The following is a 17,675-nucleotide window of genomic DNA, read 5'->3' as shown; positions in this document are numbered from 1 at the left end:
ATTGTTCATGTTGCCTTCTCACTTTACTCAAGAAGATCTTTCCAAGTCAATAAATAATCTCTAAACTATGTTAATAGTCGTCTTGTATTCCTTCATATAGATGTTCCGTCATTTTTTTAACCAACTTTCTACTGCTGGACAAATTTAGGTTATTTCCAATTCTTGATACTGCAAGCAAGAAGGTGTTAAATATTTTTGTTGCAAAAATTCTGTTTACCCCCTTAATTATTTCCTCAACTTCAGTGCACTGCTCTTTCTGACAGTACCACTTTTGATAACTCATTAATTCCATGAGATGCTTTGTAAAATAAATTTTCTGCAAACAAATATGTTTGGGATTACGGACATTCTGTGTGGGTCAGTAGTCTAAGAAGCTCCACAGATGACTTTATTGCACAGTGCAATTTGGAAACTGCCGTGATCACAGGCTCAGCTTCCATTTTATCAGGAAGGCTGTGCTGATTGAGGCCTGAGTGAAACAGAAGAAAAACCAGCAGGTGTCTTAGCCCATTTGGGCTTGTTAGGACAGAATACCATAGACTCAGTAGCTTATAAACAACAGAAATTCCTCACAGTTCTGGAAGCTAGAATAACACTGGCAGATTTGGTGTCTGGTGGGAGCCCATTTTCTGGTTCAGCCACTCATCCACGAGCTGTGTCTTACATGACAGGAGGGTAAAGCAGCTTTCCCAAGCCTCTTATAAAGTCCTGAATCCCAGTAAGGATCATCTGACCTGATCATCTTCCAAAGGCCCCACCTCCAAATACCATCAGGCTGGGGATGAAGTCTCACCATGAATTTTAGGGGATGCAAGCATTCAGTCAATAGCAGCAGGACAGGAGTGGGTCGGGCTGAGAATGACAAACAGCCCAACATTAGTAGAAGGCACTCAGCATAATCCACTTACCTAGTGGTGTTTTTTTTTTTTTTTTTTTTTTTTTAATTATTAGGATGTGCTCAGAGCCCTAGACAGTGGGAAGTAATGCTTTGACATATTTCTGTCTCTTTTTTTAAATTCATGAAATAAGGCACAGTTTGTTTGGAAGCCAAATTTTGTGGCTTACGGAAGAAGAAAAAAGGAAGAAGAAGAAGGAGAAGGAGCAGAAGAAGGAGAAGAAGAATGTTTAACACTGTTGAGAGTTTTGAGGCAGTGCTCCAGATGGAAAAACAAGCACCATTTCAGCAGTGTCAAATAAAGGGCTAAGTCTAGTAATTCTCAAACCATACTGAGCAGAAACCTTGAAAGATAAGCTTCCAAAGATGCAGATTCCTGGGCCTCATCATTCTGAATCTAATTCATTAGCTATATTGTAGGCCCTAAATCCTGAATCTCTACCAAGGATCCCAGGATGTAGGTGGTCCCTGGACCACGATTTGAAAAACTAGCTTTAGATAATGTTTTACCAGAAATTACTAGGGTTGCTTCAGTCTGGAAACTTCTCTAGAATTCCCTTTGTTGGCTGTCACAGGATCTTGAGGTTGGGGCAGAGAATACTTTTTCCCATCAAACAGGGCACCACGCCCAGAAGATATGCTGGGGTGACCCGATTTGGAGTTTTCATGGGACCAAATGTGCAGGCAAATACTTGGGATGGGAGGCCTTCTCACCGTCTTGTCTGGCTGGCGGTTTCCTGGGGTTACTGAAAATTCATGCAGGGCTGTCGGAACCAAAGCTATACAGAGCCTAGTTAACACGCTCTTAAAAGCAGTAGAGAAAAAGAAAGAAAGAGAAAATGTCGGTTTGTCGTTTGGTCCAAGGAAGAGTAAGTGGCCGCTCAAAAATTGCAACTGTATTTTTGGGGTTCCCTGTTCTCTGCCCCTTAACCATTTGTAACCTAATAATGCTCCTTTTTTCTCGTCCCGTGGTCTCCACTTTGAATAGCTCTAGGGTCTGATGAAAGCGCCCACACTCAAATCTCTGACCCCCGCAAGTAACCAACGCCGTCATCCCAGAGGCTGGGCCCAATGTGGGGGGTCCCGGCCCAGCAGGACCAAGCTCTCCCGAGCTCTCTCAGGAGTTTCCCTGCCCGCTCGGGAGGGGGCGCGGTGTTCGTCCTCCCAGGCCCGACCGCCGGTCAAAGGTCGCGGGCAGAGAGGCCCGCAGGCACCCCGCGCCGCGTTGCCCCGAGTGCGGCGACCCCAGCTCCCAGAGCGCCGGCCGCCGCGTCCCGCGCCACCTCCCCCCACCCCCGCGCGCCCGGCCGGGACCCTGGACACGTGAGCGCCACCGGCCGCCGACGGTAAGCGCCGCGCGGCCCGCGCGAGTTCCGACAGCAGACGGCGGCCGAGCTCCGCGGGTCGGGGCCTAGGCCGGCCCCTCCGCGCGCCCGGCTCTCACGCTCCCATCTGCGGTGGCCCCGCTGCCGCCCTCCTGCTCTTCTCGGCCCCCGCGGGCCGAGCTGTGGTTCTGGGGCTTCCCCCGCGCGCCGACCACACTCCCGGCGGCGGGGGCGCAGTGTCCGTGTCCCCGGCTCACTTGGTGCCCCTGCACACTTGGCGCTGGCGCAGGCCGCGCGCGGGTCCGTCTTGACCACACGCCCCGTTTGCCCGCCCCGCAGGAGTTGCCAGCTTTCTCTTTGCTCAGCTCACGAATCCCGTCTAGAAAACACACCGGAAGGGGGAGCTTTGGGCCAAGCGTAAGCCTTTTCTGTGCAAAACGCCCTCCTCCCGCGCACCTGGTTTTAATAAGAGCCTGGGGGGAAATACGGCCGGGATCCCGAAGGATCCCCAAGAAGTTCCGTCGACGGATGCACAGGGATTGTACGTGAGCCGACGCACTCACTGTACGAGGGTTTGTAAAAACCTCTTGCACTTCTCAACTTTATTTGTAGCCGGGAGAGGTTGTCGGTGGCGGTGATGTTGGAAATGGGACATAAACAGCAGTTAAAAACACATTTATTCACATTGAAGACAAGAAAATTGCACAGTTAGGCACAATGTATCTTTTCTTCCCAGTTTTAATAATAACAAAGGAATATTGAAAAACAACCGCCACCCCTTCCTAGTCTCCCATCGTCTTAATCCTTGTGCACACATTTTTTTTTTTTTTTTTTTACATAGTTGCAATTAGGGGTACGTGGTATTCTTATTTCAAAATCTGGAACAAGGGAGGTAAATTACATCCGGACAGAACGGATGTCTTCATTAGTTCTAGGAGAAAGATCTTTCAGTGCTTGAGCTGGAAGAGAAAGATTGTATCGTGCTTTCAACCTATATTACAAAAGTTTAAAGGATAAAGGACATGAAAGGCTTTTTAAGAAGATCCTTGTGAGACATATAAATGTAAATATATATTCACAGACATTCTTTTTGCATCTTCATTTAAAGCCAAGGACAAATTTCTTTCCAACACGGCACTTTGATCTTTATGCTTTTAAGGAAATAAGTCTACCATGTACTAGAATTTTGAGAGCACTAGCTTTTCATCAAACATTTTTTAAACCCCTAATCAGCGTTTAATCAGAGGCCTCAGGGTCTTGCACTTCTGTTCTCTCTGCCTGGAATGCTTTTCCCTTGCCTTTGCTTTGCTACCTCCTCCTTTAGATCTTAGTTCATATTCATTTCCCTGTCCACCCCCATGGGACAAAGATATTTTATTTTCTTCAAAGCACTAATCACGAACCGAAATTATTAGTTTGATTATTGCTGCCCCTCCCCCACCTCAATAATGTAGGGGACTTTGCCGTTATATCCTAGAACCGTACCTCCAATCCCAGTATCTGTCAGGGCTGGTATTGAGTAAGTAACTTTACTGAAAAACCAATCTTCGGGATATGATATAGCTTCGGGAGCACTCGCTGAATGTGACCCTGGAGGAAAAATCTTTCTTTAGTATCCTGTCCCCCACCCCTTGCTTCTTTCTCTTAGTGGCTCTGGTGCAGCTGCTTTCAGATCTGCTGGGCCTTCTTAGGGCCCCACCCACTGTGACCCAGGTCAGCCCCAGGAAGTAGGCCCTGGAGGCAGCTGGGGCCTCAGGCATTTATTCTGGGGGCAGATTTTGGACTAGAGAGTGCCCGGGATTCTCCCCCAGAGGCCTGGGACTGTTGGCCGCGTGAACCCCCGACCCTTTAGCACTTCTCAGTGCTCGGATGCATGCATGAGGCTGCAAGGTTCATGGTGGGAGCTGCTTGTGAAAAACGCTCTGTTATTGTTGGACTCCAGGCACAGAGAATAATTAGGGGAGTGACATGCGCTAAAGTTGAGGCCTTTCCTTGTGGGCTGGGCCATGAGGCCGTAACTGGCCTGCTTGCTGGCAGAGGCTGTGGATTCCTGCGCAGTCCTACGTGGTTCACATCTCAGAGGAAGCCTTGATGAGGAAGAGGCCGGGAGTGGGGGCAGAAAGTTTGGAATTTCCCGTGATTCCTTGGGGATTGATTGTTGTCGAGACCCACCCTGACCAACACCAAGGTGAAGTGGCTGGGCCTGCTCGCCTGTCCTCAAGGCCACACACAGCTCGAGGGTGCTTCTAGGCTGCCTGGGCCTGTGAGAGAGCTGGAGTCAGCACCTGTGGAAGGAACCAGTGTTCTGGGAACTGTCAGGTGCCGGAGAGGAAGAAGCTTTTCCTTAAACTCTGCAGTGCCCAGTCCAGTGCCTGGCACATGGTGGGTGTTAAGTCAGTGTCTGTTCATGGAGGGAGTGTGAGAGTGCCCTTAACACTGTGTGTCAAGCCTGGGTGTGTGGGAGAACAGGGACTCTGGAGGCCCACTGCGTGGGTTCAAATGCTGGCATCTCCGTGTACAAACTGCCTGGGAGCATGCTGTCACAGTTCCTTGTGCCCCACGCTCTGCATCTGTAGATTGCCAACGAGAATGCTGTCCACTTCGTGGGGATGTGGGGAGGGTGAGAGGTGGACATTTTGGAAAGCACTTTGGACAGAACCTGGCACATAGTAATAGGGTAAGTGCTAAACAAAAATTAAAACTAAAGTATGGCAAAGGTCTGTTCCCTCATGGGGGAGGACAGGGAACGGGATCAGGGAGGGGTGCACTGGGCATTTCAACAGTAATTGCCAGTTGGGAACATAAGTTCCCTTATACTGCTATTCTTTATGCATTACACATATAAATGTTTTAATAACGATTGGGTGTATAATAAAACATTAAAACTGCACACCTCTGTGTATCCTATACCACATTTTAACACACTGAAGACTATTGGGGCATACATTTGTCCAACACTATCTTGCTCTTGTACAGCCTTATGAGGGAAGAACCATTATTATTTCCAGTTTTCAGATGCAGAAATTGAGGCCCAATAACTTGCTTAAGATCTGCATTGTTAAACAGAGGGGAGCCAGGGTTGGGAGCAGACTCTGGGTTCTTAGTTGCTGTGTATGGCTTTCTTAATGTGTCACAGATCTAGCAGGTTGTATCTGAGCTTTAAAAAAATAGAATGCGTTACCCTGCTGATGTCCACTCACATGAAGTTGCACACTGTGACTTAGTGATGTGAGTCAGGATTTTCTGAATCATGTGAAACCAATCAAAACCCAGAAATAAGCTGGCCGTGGAAATGGCCGAGTGCAAATCACTACTCGTAACCCTCTACTTCACATTTTATATTCATCGAAACAGCCTGCTATTCTCATAGCTCACTTAATAATAGGAAATGCTATAAATTTTAACTTAAAATAAATGTACATAAAGTGAAATGCCACTTATATGTGCTTTACTCTGTATATAGAACACATATAAAATCTTCCCGTAAGACATATATTGGGATTCCATCTAAGATTTCATTAGGAAAAACGTCTGAGATGTAAGAAAGAAAAAAAAAACAAGATCACCGGCTTAAGGATATAACTGAGGTTTAGGAATTTGATGGTGTGTGTTAAATATTATTCAACAGACATTAAATGTTTTTTATGTATAAAGCATCACGTTAAGCATTTGGGGAAAGTAAGAGATGATAGCGCAGTTTTATATTCAAACTTGTTTGTGGTCCTCCAATATGGAATACTTTAATATGTAGTTGACTTTTGAACTATACAGGTTTGAACTGTGTGGGTTAACTTAAATGTGGATTTTTTAAAATAAATATGGTACAGTACTGTAAATGTATTTTCTCTTCCTTAAGATTTCTTTTAAAGATTTATTTTTTTGAGTGAGCGAGAGAGAGGTAGAGAGCATGCATGCTCGCAAGTGCATGGAGGGGAGGGGAGAGGGAGCGAGAACCCCCAAGCAGACTCTGTGCTGAGTGTGGAGCCTGGCCTGGGGTTTGCTGCCACAACCCCGAGATCACTACCTGAGCTGAAACCAAGAGGTGAAGGCTCAACCAGCTGAGCCACCCCGCTGCCCCCGCTGATGATTTTCTTAATAATGTTTTCTCCAGCTTGTTTTAATGTAAGAACACAGTATATAATACATGTACCATACAAAATATGTGTTTATAGACTAGTAAAGCTTATGTGGATTTTCGACTGTGCAGGAGGTCGGTACCCTTAACCCCTGTGTTGTTCAAGGGTCAACTGTACGGTTGACTATTTTGAAACTTAGGACACTAAGCCAAGCTGAGTATATTATGAACTATGAGATTCCTACTGTTGAAGTGTCTGGGAGAATTCAAAGAAAAGATCAATGATTTCACAGAGTCCCACATTTAAGCCAGACTTCAAAGATAGAGGAAGACAAGGAGAGGCATGCGTGGGTGGCTTGGTTGGTTGAGCATAGGACTCTTGGTTTTGGTTCAGGTCATGATCTCAGGGTTGTGAGGTCAAGCCCCGAGTCAGGCTCTGTACTCAGCAGGGAGTTTCTTGAGATTCTCTCTCTCCTTGTCCCTCTGCTCCTCCCCCTACTCTCGAGTGCTCCCCACTCCCAGGTTAAATAAATAAATCATTTTTTTTTTTTTAAAAAGACAAGGTAAAGGGGCGCCTGGGTGGCTCAGTGGGTTAAGCCGCTGCCTTCGGCTCGGGTCATGATCTCGGAGTCCTGGGATCGAGCCCCGCGTCGGGCTCTCTGCTCAGCGGGGAGCCTGCTTCCTCCCCCTCTCTCTCTGCCTGCCTCTCTGCCTGCTTGTGCTCTCTCTGTCAAATAAATAAATAAAATCTTAAAAATTAAAAAAAAAAAAAGACAAGGTAAAAAGGAGGGGGTTCAAAACTGATTGAGGATGAGCAAGTGGCTGGTGGCAAGGGAGGACGGGGTGTGATGGGAAACCTTGAGATCCATTCAGGGAATGGAGAATTTTTGACTTGACTGTAGGGTTAGTTTCCCTGTGGTGGGAGACATGGCTAGGAGGGCAGTTTGGAGTGAGAACCACAAAGAATCTCACATGCCAGACTAAGGGGTCTGGTCTTTTTTATCCAGTGTGTAATGGGGAGCCACTGAGGTTTTTTAGGCATAGTTGTGACATGCTCAGCACAGTGATCTGGAACATTCTTCCAATGCGGGCTGTAAAGAGGGAAGAAAACAGATATGAAGACCAGGGAGGAGGCTACTCACATAGTTATAAGGACATAAACTAGTATGATGGCTGGGGACAAGGGAAAAAAGAGAAGAAAAAGAGATACTGTTAGAGCTGAATTTAGAGTTTGATGACTAATGGAATGTGTTGATGAAAGGAGAAATAAAAAAGACTCTAAAGATTTGAGATTGGATGCCACTTACAAAATAGAGAAATCAAGAGGGGGAGGAGCTAGGCATATTTTAAAAATGATCAGTGGGTGAGGATTTGCAGAATTCAAATTTCTGTCTTACAGGACTCCTCTGAGCCTTTAGAGAGAAGGTATCCTCCAGAATTTCCCAGGTTATCCCCAGAGACCCCTTCTCCTCCACCCCAAACTTCAAGACTTAGACCTTTAGCAACATCAGTCCTACGTGATAACAAGGAAACGTCTCGCAGGAAGCCTTACTCCCAGGACACTGTGTTCTAGTTCCCAGGGTGGGTTTGCATTTGCCCATCTCTTCAAGCAGTCCTTCTAGGGCCTATTTTGTCACACCTCGGATTTGCAGCATCGGGGAAGTGCATTATCGATTTTGAGAGGGAAAGGAGTGAGGATTTCACACTTGTGTCTGAAGGGTTGGGAACTGTGGAGGAAATTGGAATTTTCTTAGGAAAAAGGCCGGGAGGAGGTGGAAGCTCTTTTCTATTCTCCATGCTGCTACCGTTCTCCTTTAGACATTGTTTCCTTTGGAACAGGCCTTTGGCTTTTGAAACATCCTGTGTGGATTTAACACCAGGTCCTCCAAATGGACTTATCTCTAGATCTGCTACAAGCTGTTCAAGTGACATTGAAGGACGCGATTCCAGTTAAATCAGTCTTCCCTTAGCAGAAAGCCATCACTGTGATTTAAAAAAAAAATCAAATTATATGCCTAACCTAAAATTTATCATTTTAACTTTTAAGTGTACAATTCAGTGGCCTTAAATACATTGACCCTGTCGTTTAACCATTCTCCAGAACTTTTTCATTTTCCCAAACCGAAACCCCGTATCCACTAAACAATAACTCTGCACTCCTCACTCCCCACCGGCTCCTGGTGACCTCTATTCTCTTTTCTCTCTGTGAATTTGACCACTCTAGGGACCTCATTTAAGTAGAATCACATAGTATTTGTCCTTTTGTGAGTAGCTTTCTTCACTTAGCATAATGTCTTCCAGGTTCATCCATATTGTAGCATGGGTCAGAATTTCCTTTCTTTTTAAGGCTGGATAAGACACCATTGTATGGCTCGATAGACCACACTTGTCTGTTCATTTGGACCTTTGTGTTGTTTCCACTTCTCTGTGATCTCCAGGGACTTCTTAAAGCAGTCTCTGCATGGAACTTCCCTCCCCACAAGTTGGAGATGCCTTTTGAGTTTGTAGAATAGTGTTCTAACGTATTCTATTATCAATTATCTAATTGATAATAGAAAATCACAAGCCATCACATTAAATCAAGATGTGAGACTGAGCTCATTAAACTTTAGGGAAAAATACTTCTTAATCCAGACTTCAAGTGGATTTGGATAGCAATAGTTCTGTACTTGGGGGGGGTGGGGGGTTGGTCCCAGGGGCTCACCAGGGAATGATGAGGGCCAACTCAGTTAGCAGTTGAGTCTCTCTCTGCTCTCCTACATCTTTGTGCTGTGGGGCTTGCTCTACTCTCCTACATCTTTGTAAACCCTCAGACTTTGGGGTGGAGGGGCAGAAAAGTGAGTAGGTTGGTTGGAGATCCTAGACACCACAGAAAAGAATTTGGGTGTTTCCCAGGAACATGCTGCTTTGGAGATTGCTGTAGTTCTTAGTTTTTAGTAGGAGAATCATTGGCAGAGGAATTTGGTGAAACAGGGATATAGAGAAACCACCAGAATCCAGCGCTCAGCCCAGCTTCCCACACCATCCTTTTCTCCTTCCCCGAAGACTTCAGTTTAGAGAAAACAAAAATTGTGTTGATTGAGTTATTAGGTTGGAATAACTTCAAGTCTAGTTTAATGAGTTTCTCCTCCTTTGCCAGCCTTACAGGGAATCAGTTTTATCGTTTGAATTTATTGGTTCCCAAAATGTGTGCCATGGCGCCCAGGGGCGCTGGAGTAAACACGCATGGATACCGTGAGATAAATTAAATTTTTAGGGGAAACACAACTATACTGGATGGTTGTGGGATGCCCAAGAACTATGAGTTCAAGGTGCTCATAGTTTCAACATTAGGTCACACTGCATTCCCTCCAATGGTGCCCTATCTTTGTGAAGATGGATGTTAGGTGGTTGTAAGCTGTGCTAAAAACTGAGTACCTAATGAAAATCAGTGTGGAGTAGGGGATGAGAGTGCCAGTGTCCAATCTGGTTCCAAAGTTTAAGAAGTTGTATGGTGCCCAAGAGGGGTACATTGTCCATTAATAAGTAATTGTAGCCATTTAAGGATGAAATAAAAATACATTTTTTCAATTTATGTGTATTATTCTTTCAAATGGCCACGAAATTGTTAGGACATAAATACTTGGTAAGTTGTTTGGATTTTGACACTTAAGAAATGGAACTGTTAAGTATTTCTTTCATTCAAGGGGTGCCGTAAAAAAATTACTGAGACACTAAGGGCCCCATGTACCAAGAGAATTTGGGATTCTTTGCTTTAATTCATTAGAAAATTCCTAAAATATTTACTTTTAAATACATCAAATATGGGGCTGGAGGTGGGGTAACAAGAGAAATAAAATAAACGCTTTGCTTAAAGATTTCTTAAAGGAAACGGCTTTATTTTAATGATTATAAAATTTAATATGTATTGTTTATTTTAAAAAACCCAAAACGTTCAGAATAGAAAATAAAACCTCCATACTCCCATTCTCTATTCCTCCCCCGCTTCCCAGAGATGACCGCTGTTAACATTTTGGTGGATTTTCTTCCAGACTTTTATTTCTCTCACGTGTATTTAAGATTAGATGTTATACAAAAATTAGATCATAGACATTCTATTTTGCTTATTCCTTTTTAAAATTCAATATATCACAGCTATCTTTCCATGTCAACATGAATAGATTTGTAATCATACATAATGCAAATAAATTTAAACAGATTTACAAATAGACCTTCAAGAGAAGAAAAAACTTTCAATTCTAAAACCTAATTTATTAATAACTCTAGGAGGATTCCACTGTTACAGTGGCTCAATCGTGCCCCCTTGTGGCTTGGCATGATATGTAACATTTTTCTTCAAAGATTTACGTGTAGGGCCTTGTATTCTGACATGGAAGATACAAAAGTGAATGAAATTGGATCTGTTTTAGAAACTCACAGTCCATAAGAGGAGATGAAATGTATAGCTAAATAACTATAGGAGTCAATAAGAAGTAATTAGGCACATCATAAGAGAGCTACAGTTAAATATCCCATAGGAGCAAGGGGTTAGTCCATCTGTAAAGATTAAGGACTTCATGGCACACTCACAGGGGCAGCGGTAACCACAACAATAACAGAAAATGTTTAATGAGTGCTTTTAAGCCAGGCACTGCTCTTTGCACTTTTTATAGCAAAGATGGAATTCCTCTCTTCTAAGCTTTACCCATGGGAAGGATTTCGACTCCTTGGGGTGATGATGAGGAGATGGAATGAAGGCAGGGGATAGTACTCTAGGTGAGGGAGCTGCAGGAGCAAAGGCAGTCTGTACAGAGAGGATTGGGCCTTGCAGACTGCCGGGAATGAAGTGGGAAAGGACATCAGAAAGAGGAGAGTGCCTCAAACCCTAGGCTAAGGACTGTGACCTTAATTCTGCGGACAGGCAATGGTAACCAATGATACAAGTTTTGTGATCAGGGGAGCCATTTTATTGGAGCTGGACTTTTGGAAGATTAACTTTTCAGCAGTGTAAAGATGAGAGGCTACTGCAACAGTCGAGGCAAGATACAATGTTGCTCAGAAGAGGTGCAGCAGAAAATGGAATGGAGACATGAATCTGAGCTTGGTTAGGATGGCGGCAATGACAGTGTCTCTTTCTTGAATTTCAGTCTAATTACTGATGTAAAGCCACAGTAACATTTGGTGAACTTTGAGTGGAGGTCTTCATACCCCATGATTCATAGATTGATTTGCCAGGCCTCACATGCTGATTTCCTCCTTCTCCTCCAAACTAGTTATTTTAGGGACACCAGCTAGAACGCATTATTCAGCCTCTCATTTGGTCATTTTGACAGAACTCAGGTCCTCTGGTAGGGCGTATGTACTATTCCTAGCCATTTGCTTAATATGGGATCGTGGCATGGTATGTGGAGAATGGTGTTACAATATGTTTCTCTTTTCCAATGAATGTGACAGCAGAGGGAATTTGCTGAACCTGAGCAAAAGGGTTTGGACTAGGCCTGAGGAGCTGATTCTAAGGACGGAAGATAACTGGAGAGAACTAGAATTGCAACGGTCAAGTGCAATTTTGTGGCCATTTAAAAAGATGAGACAGTCAAATGAGATGATGGGAGTTTAGTTTGCCTTCCAAAATAATCTATTTGATTTTTTTTATAAATGGTTATCTAAGAAATCCAGATCCTGCCTTTAATATTATAAGCACGCAGGGCGGTAATTCTCAAAGCAAGGTCACCAGCTCAGTGGTGAGCCATCAGGATCTTCTTGACGGGCTCAAGCGTATCCCATGAATGGACAGGGTGTTATTTTATAATAAAAAGTAAGGCGCATCAGCTCACATTTATCTCTAATAAAGCTATAACAGATGATTCAGATCGCTTCCTCCCAGTTCTTGCTCCTCTCGGGCTTTCTCATGCCAATGTGGGAGTGTCCCTTACACAGCTCGGGGCTCACTCATGTGGAAAGAAGTGACCATATTGATTGCTCTTCCTGCATTTTCCCAGTAACTGGTGAACTTCTCTGCACTTCGTGGGTCCTCTGGAATATTGTTCCTTGAGAAGCTGTCTTGAGTTGGATCACATTTGCAAGATAAGTAAGTTGAATGAGGGAAAGTTATGTCAGGTGTTCCTAGAGTATCCAGCACCTAGAATTCAGAAAGCTTCATCTGGCTTTCCTCTCTGACTATGAGAGGATATGCTTTTGCCGGTGGGTAAAGAGGTGTGACCGAATAGAAATATATAACATAACATAATGCAGTTCTTGAATTTGTGGGTCACTAATTAACATGCTTGAGCTGTTTCAGACTTTGCTGGAGTCATAATTCAAAACTGGTTTGTCATCGGTGTCCAGCAGTATCATATTTCAAACCCTATCAGATTATACTTGTGTACTTTATCACTTTTTAACCATTTAAATTACATTCCTGTTAATGGGATCTATGTTTTAACATCAACAGGCGGACTGGCGGTTTGCATGGTTCATGTCTAGTTGAGTTTTTATGGCTAATTGGGCACATATGTACTAAACTAACCCTCTCTTCAGAAGTGAAGGATTTTACTAAAAATGAGCACATTTTTATTACAGACAGTTTAGTTTCATCTGCTTAAGTAGTTTTTTAAACATGAACCATTTTTCAGTACAAGTGTGCCTTAATGTGTTAACTGTATTTTTTAAATGCAGATTTCTTTCACTAACTTAATGGGAATTCACAGAAATCATAGCCTTTTAATTAAAGCCAATCTGTTTCAGTGCCAGACATTCTGAAAGATTCCAGTGAACCAAAAAAGAACACATTTCTGCACTGGAAGTGTGCATATGGGACCCTTCAGAAGCCTGACAGCAATGCCCGATGGAAGGATTTGAAACAGGAAAAAGATTAATAAAAAGAATGTCAGAGTAGTTTTCAGAATAGCTTAAATAATGTGTGTACTGAAATAATTTTCTACACCAAAGGATGACTTGATGGAAAAACTGTGACTCTTGCATAATCTTAATGCTATAAAGCCTAAATCTCACTTCAGAATGTTTATAGGAAAAAAAGAGAGCCCACGATGGCAATATTTTTCAAACCTAAAATTGATATAAGTGACTGTATTTTCAGAACTAATTCAAGTAGCCTGACAAGTCCAATTTGGAAGACAAAGGAACAGAATATTTAAAATTGAAAGGATCCTGGAAAATCTGGAATGTACAGTCATTGTAATGGCGGTTGTAAGGAAATCACAGGATACATTGGGTACAGTTTGGTCAAAAAGAAAGAGCCAGGGACTAGAAGTCAGAGGCACTTAACTAGCTGTGAGAGTGGACAAGTCCCTTAACTTTGCTGTATTTCTATTTTCTCTGTTGTAAACAGTGATTATATCTACCTTAACCATTATTGTGAGGATCCTAGTGAACTATTGGGTGTAAAAGCTTCTGGAAAAGTAAAGCTGAAGTGTTAGACAAGTGGAATTGTTTCTGTGGTTTTGAGTAACCATGGCCAGGCAGGGGACATGTTTTATTTGCCATGGCCTCAAGCAAGTGCCTGGTGTAAGGAAAGGCTCCCTAGACAGAGCTGAAGGATGGACGGAAGGAGGGGCGGAGAGACAGAGGGATGGAGGGAGGGAGCGAGGGGAGAAGGAAGGAAGGAAGGAAGGAAAAAGAGAAGGAAGGGTTCTCGTTGCTCTTGTTTTATTCCCCCCCGTCAGAGACTTGGGCCAAAAAAAATAAAACTAAATGTGTGGTTTGGGATTCTTCAGAGTTTTCCGCAGGTGCGCTCTGCTGGTACCCATCCAAGTCTGAACCACATGTATAAATACAGATAGAGTCTGGTAGATATCCTAGTCGTACATGTGTACAGGATATTTGGTGGGATTTCTGCCTGTGGTACTAGAAGCGTGGTCGCAGATGCAACATTTTAAGGAAAGTCAACGATAACGTGCCCCCTTCTCCTTCCCTTCTGCATCCCTTACCTTCCACCCTACTGTGGGGGCAGCCTGCTACATCGTCCTACCTCTCGTCATTGACTCAAGCCTTCTCTCATCCCGAAGGCCTTTCATGGAGGTTCTGGGGGAAGGTAGAGAGGGGAGAGTCTTGTTGGCTGTAGCCTTTTGGAGCAAGAGTGATCATCATTTCCCCCCTTTTCTATGAGAGAGCGGCAGAGGCTGGGGGTAATTCCTTCAACAAATTGAGGGGAGAAATTCCCTTTTGCTTGCAAGAAGGGAAAATTGGTTTTAGATGACCCGTTGGACACCTGCTTGGGTAGCAGCAGCCTTGCGGACTTGTCCCCTGGCCTGCTCAGCAGAGGAGATGACCAGAGACGGACGGCATAAGGCTTCAGGGCTGGCCACCAGGCAGCCTGGTCATGCGCTAGGTGAGGTGGCAAGGATGCCTGAGTTGCTTGTGGTCAGGTGCACGCTATGGGGCAGGGCTGTTGGGTTTGACTCTCTTGCTGGTTTTCTGGCCCGGAAGAGCAGCCTGCTGGGTGAGGAAGGACGCTGAAGACCGCCGTGCAGGGGAGGGAGGTGATGAGATTTAAATTGAGTCACACCGACATTTGAGACTGAACAAGCACTAAGTGACAGTGACCCAGGAGATGACAGAGCTTGCTTGAGACCCACTACTCCAATGGTGAAGGGCAATTTGACAGGACACAATAGAAAGCAGAGATTAGAAGATAAACAGAAAACAACGCCAAACCCAAACGTTCAATGTGCAGCACTGAGCAGAGACGTTCATGGAGTTATTACATTAATTAGAAACTGTCCTCATGGGGTTTGACTCCAGTTCCTTAATCACAGAACCAGACTCCAAGCAGATAAGACCTTAAAGATGATTCCTTCTAGGCTAGTAGATTTCAAGATGCTGTTCCAGGAAGTCCGGGGTGGGGGTGGCGGCCTACAGAGGTTGCCCAGGACCTCTGGGGAGGGGATGAGGGTGGGTGTAGACAGAGGCGGTGAGGAAGAGAGGGAGATACGCTGAGAAGGTGGGACTTCTGGTCTCTCTTCTTTTAGCTAGAAAAAGTTTGCTTTTATCTGCTTTATACTTCAGGCTTCGTTGCAAGATTACTTTTGTCCAGAGGGTTCCCCGATTTAAAGAAAAAGCGCCATTATAATCTAACCCACTTAATTCTGAGATTAATAAATTGAAGTTCAGTCTGGGGAAGCGACAAGCCCCAGGCCACGGAGCTGTGAGCGGCAGAGTCAGGATCATAGGCCATTTGGTTCTGAGCCCTGTCCCAAACCAAAGGGTGACACTAGCCTCATGAATTCAAGGCACATTTATTAAGCAGCTACTAGACAGTCATGCGGTAGGCTTTTTTTTTTTTTTTTTTTAATTTCTCCTTCCTAAAAGATTAATGCAGTTACTGCATCCATTTGGTGCCTTTACTGCCGGAAAAATAACAGCCAGCAGGGGCTTTCTTGGGTTACCTTGGTAAGAGATCTCTGCAAGTCAAACACTATTAACTTTAATGAAGCGGCTTTGATGGTGGGGAAGAGATAGCTGACACCACATTTCCCTAACAACAAACCACTCTGACAGATAAAAACAAACAAGCTCCAGATAACATATAGCATTTCGGAGAACAGGGCCAATAATGAATGTAGACGGATGTGAGCCGGGCTTTCGTCTAAAGCTGTGTCCCTCCATCTGTTGTGGAAACTTCTAAAAGGCCTATGATCTAATCCGGCTTTTTACAGAAACCACTGCCCGGGTTATTATAAGGATGGCCCTGGGGGGAAAGAAAACCTAGTAGTAAAAAAGTAGTAGTAGTAGTAGAAAACCTAGTAGTGGAAAACCTTTGTAAAGAAACCTAGTAGTATGCTGGGCTGTCTCTGAAGACCCGTTCTGCTCTGTGTTTGGTATCACACCTGAGCACTGATGGTTGGCTTGGCCAGAGCTAGCCGCTGTGGTAATATGCTTCTCCACCTTCCTGGCCCAGGCGTGGCCTCACCCACTGATGTCCTCTCCACGGGGCGTGCTCTCAGCCTCCAGGAGCGAACCCGAGATCCGCAGCCATTAACAGAGGGGCCTGCCGGGGTTTTCCTCCGTCTTGGCAAATCCCAGGAGAGAACTTGGCTTAAAACAGCAACAGCAAACAGCCATAAAAACCAGTGAGCAGTGGACCAGGTTTGGTGTTAATGCCTGTTGGAGTCCACAAAGAGGGAAATGGTGTATGGTTTGGAGCTTGGTCATGATGTGGTCGTTAGTCATTAAACCCAGATTTCAGTTAGACTAGGATGAATAACACATATTACTTTACAAAAGGCTTATTTCAGTTCCCTCACTGGGCTGTGCCTTAACAAAATACCCTATGGCATGGCTTGTCATTGGGGGCAGCTTGTATGTGTGCAGTGGAGGAGGAATCGTTATGATTGTACTTGTGAATTTTTAAGTCATCTTCTCCATGTATTTTGTCATTTGGTCTTTACAACCTTCCTAGGAAGGTAGATTTTTGATAGTCCCTCTGATTTGCCCAGGGACATACAGGGAGTACACAGATGAGTCAGCCCTGGAGAAATTTCTAGGCTTGCTCATCTCAGATGGAAAGCTCGGAGAGTTCTCTCTCTTTCTGTCTGTTAGAGGTGGGGTGAGGGGTAATGGCTAGCAAGCAAAGAGCCCACTCTGAATTACTACTGGAATTCACTGATCATTCCAGAGCCCTGTTGTACTCTTAAAAGCCATGCTCTTTCCTTGGGAGTATCTTTACTAACACAGCAAGTTGCCCAGGTACCTGCTTTCATAATGGCAATAATTATTAATGGGTCTCTAACTCAAAGTTTGCAAATAAGAGAAAATTCCCATTGCCTCTTCCCACATCCTTGGCTGAGATCAGATTTCTGTCTGTTAGCCAAACCAGACATGGGTTAGTGAGGACCCTTCCTGCAGAAGTGGGTGATGGGATATAATTCGCTCGAGCCCTTGTGTTCGGGTCCTCCGACCCGTGACAGGGGCTGCAAAAGGATTTAGGGTCCCGCAAAGACATTCTCTTGTCTTCCAGCTTGAGAAAGCCTCTCAGAGGCCAAAGTGACTGGGTTTTGTGGGAGCCCTCAGGGGCTCCAGTCAGCCAACGACTGATTCAGGGTTGCTCCAAGAATTTCTCCTGGCCCCTTTTCTCTGCATCACAGCAGCTCTAAGGGTGCTCCCTTCATCTTTGACTCTGGTTGCTGCAGGCTAACAGCCCAACAGAAGACGGAGAGTTTTCAGAGGGGGCTGAAAATAAGGGATGCTTTGGGCCCAGCGTTGATTTGCCGCTTCTTCTCACCCAATATTCTTTTTTTTTTTTTCTTAAGTAGGCTTGCTGCCAGCTGTGGGGCTTGGGGCTTGAACTCACTACCCTGAGACCAAGTGTCTCATGCTCCACCGACTGAGCCAGCCAGACCCCCTCACCCAGTATTTCATATGCCGGTGAAATCCTAGTAAGATG

General features: G+C 44.6%; 1 protein-coding gene across 1 annotated transcript in view; it reads left to right on the top strand.

Annotated features, from left to right (window-relative positions):
• Positions 1–2,152: 2,152 nt before the first annotated feature.
• Positions 2,153–17,675, top strand: part of LOC116857103 — a 176,777-nt gene continuing 161,254 nt past the window's right edge. The window contains exon 1 of the mRNA XM_032840946.1: positions 2,153–2,241. The gene's annotated coding sequence lies outside the window, so the exon portion shown is untranslated. The remainder of the gene's footprint in view (positions 2,242–17,675) is intronic.

The sequence above is a fragment of the Lontra canadensis genome, unplaced genomic scaffold, assembly GCF_010015895.1.
Source record: "Lontra canadensis isolate GAN:19392208 unplaced genomic scaffold, GSC_riverotter_1.0 scaffold118, whole genome shotgun sequence".
NCBI lineage: Eukaryota > Metazoa > Chordata > Mammalia > Carnivora > Mustelidae > Lontra > Lontra canadensis.
Note: the sequence above shows the minus strand (reverse complement) of the source record. Positions and strands in the feature narration are given on the sequence as shown.